The following is a 2441-nucleotide window of genomic DNA, read 5'->3' on the forward strand; positions in this document are numbered from 1 at the left end:
CCAGTCACATGTTCCCTGGCCATATAGGCACCACCCCTGTAGCCTGGGGCACGACTCCCCTGGCCTGGACACTGTGGACTGTGGGACTTCACCCAGGCTGGGTTTTTCTCCCCAATAAAGCCTGTTTGTTCTAATTTGACTAATTTGGTCTCTGGCGCCCCTCGACTACCTTACAGTTTTGTAATTTGATTTCAACTCCATGATGTAACAGCACGCTTCTTACTTCTCCTTGTGGTTACGATTTCCTCTCACGTTTCTTTCCCGCCTTCTCTGCTCGATGCCTGAGCAGGGGCTGTCCTTTGATCGCATGTGGTTGACTGTTTCAGGGACCGTGTGCTTGCCTGGTGTTATACTCACCCTATGAGCCCGTCTAACTTTGGCTGAAAGTTGAGTCACGAGTCACGGGGCCGAGTTCAGCTCTAGGTCTGAAAGTTTCCAGCCTTTGTCAATATGCACATATCATTTTTAAATAATTGTCATCCGTCAATTTTGTATTTATACATCTCCAAAGATATTTTTGGAGGTGCGTGCTTGCATTTTACAATGATTTCTGTGAGTGCTTTCAATCATGGTTGATGAGTTCACAGCACCATAAAAAAAGAACTATGTGTCACTTTCTATAAAACATCACTATAATAAAAATGTCAATCAACATATTTATTGCCTTTCTGCTATGTTTTCTCAGGTAGTTCCATGGGAAGACTCATCCACAGGCTTTAATGATTGATGGAAGGAAGCAACAATAAGTGGATGAAAAAAGAAAAGTTTGAGTGAGCTCTACTTCCTTGAGATGTCCTTCGCCAGGGAAGGGACGCTGACAAAGCGACGGCCCACAGTGGTGGGAACTCAGGGAAGTCGTTCCCACCCTTTAAACAGGTGGGAAGGGTGGTGAAACATCTTTTACGTTTGTTTTCTACAAAGACTCCACACATTTATAGTTGTGCCATCCAGCACTAAAATTTGTGATTCTTACTCAGTTCGCAGTGAATTATTTAACAGGACCCTCGGAGCCATAGCCTTTGTAACTCCCACCAAATGACTTTCCCAATGGGTCTGGGCAAGACACCCATAGGATTTTCTGACTCTGTTGTGATTATTAACAGGCCTGATTGTGATTGTAGAAACTTGACATTCTATTGTGGGGAGTTGTCCATTTTTCCGTTCTGCTGGGCTTATAAGGAGCCACCACGGAAGCAGGAGGGGCCACGGAGAAGACTCCATTGGATCTGGACACCCCTGTGCATTGAATCTCCTAGACCCAAGGTCAGGAAGTGTGGCACCAGGAAAGTGGCAGAGCAGCAGCAGCGGCACTACCAAGAGCCAGAGCCTGAGACAGAGCAGTGGGCTTCAAGGCCCACACAGTGATTAAAGCTCATTGCCTTCGGGCAGGAGGCTTCCTTGCAGGGTGGGGTGCCTGCCAGCACTTAACTGGAGAGCTATGTTTGCTGGTCCAAGCTAGTGCCTGTGGGCTAAAGTTTATGGAGGAGTTGTGTACCCTTTGGACACAGCTCTAAAAGAGCTTTGGTGTTCTCCAGAAAACACCAAACGGCGGATGACGCAGGGGCAGCAGGAGGGCCTGGAGGCCCCGGGGGCCCGGGGGCCGGAGCTCGTGGTGGCTTCCGTGGAGGCTTGGGCAGCGGCTGCAAGGATGTGGTCACAGCCGTGGTCAGGGCCATGGACGAGGCCACGGAGCTCGCGAGGGGCAAAGCCGAAGACAAGAAGTGGCTCCCTGTCACCAAACTGGGTCGTCTGGTCAAGGACATGAAGATCAAGTCTCTCGAGGAGCTTGATCTGTTCTCCCTGCCCATCAAGGAGTCTGAGATCGCTGACTTTTCCCTGGGGACTGCCCTCAAGGACGAGGTCCTAAAGATCATGCCTGTGCAGAAGCAGACCCGAGCCGGCCAGCGGACCAGGTTCAAGGCCTTTGTTGCCATCGGGGACTACAACGGCTATGTTGGCCTGGGTGTCAAGTGCTCCAAGAAAGTTGCCACCGCCATCCAAGGGGCCACCATCCTGGCCAAGCTGTTCCTTGTCCCAGTGCGGCGAGGCTACTGGGGCAACAAGATCGGCAAGTCCCACACCGTGCCCTGCAAGGTGACCGGCCGCTGTGGGTCTGTGTTGGTGCGTCTCATCCCTGCCATCAGGGGCACTGCATCGTCTCAGCCCCTGTGCCCAAGAAGCTGCTGATGATGGCAGGGATTGATGACTGCTACACCTGGGCTAGGGGCTGCACAGCCACCCTGGGCAACTTCGCCAAAGCCTCCTTTGATGCCATCTCCAAGACCTACAGCTATCTGACCCCTGACCTGTGGAAAGAGTGTTCGCCAAGTCTCCCTACCAGGAATTCATTGACCATCTTGTGAAGACCCACACCAGTCTCCGTGCAGAGGACCCAGGCTCCAGCTGTGGCTACCACAGAGTCAATTTTATATAAAATATAG

At 51.5% G+C, this 2441-nt stretch overlaps 1 pseudogene; it reads left to right on the forward strand.

The window, feature by feature from the left end:
• The first annotated feature begins 790 nt into the window (after positions 1–790).
• LOC101649988 lies at positions 791–2441 on the forward strand (annotated as a pseudogene).

This window comes from Echinops telfairi, unplaced genomic scaffold (genome assembly GCF_000313985.2).
Source record: "Echinops telfairi isolate 266 unplaced genomic scaffold, ASM31398v2 ScPeMD7_18;HRSCAF=68, whole genome shotgun sequence".
NCBI lineage: Eukaryota > Metazoa > Chordata > Mammalia > Afrosoricida > Tenrecidae > Echinops > Echinops telfairi.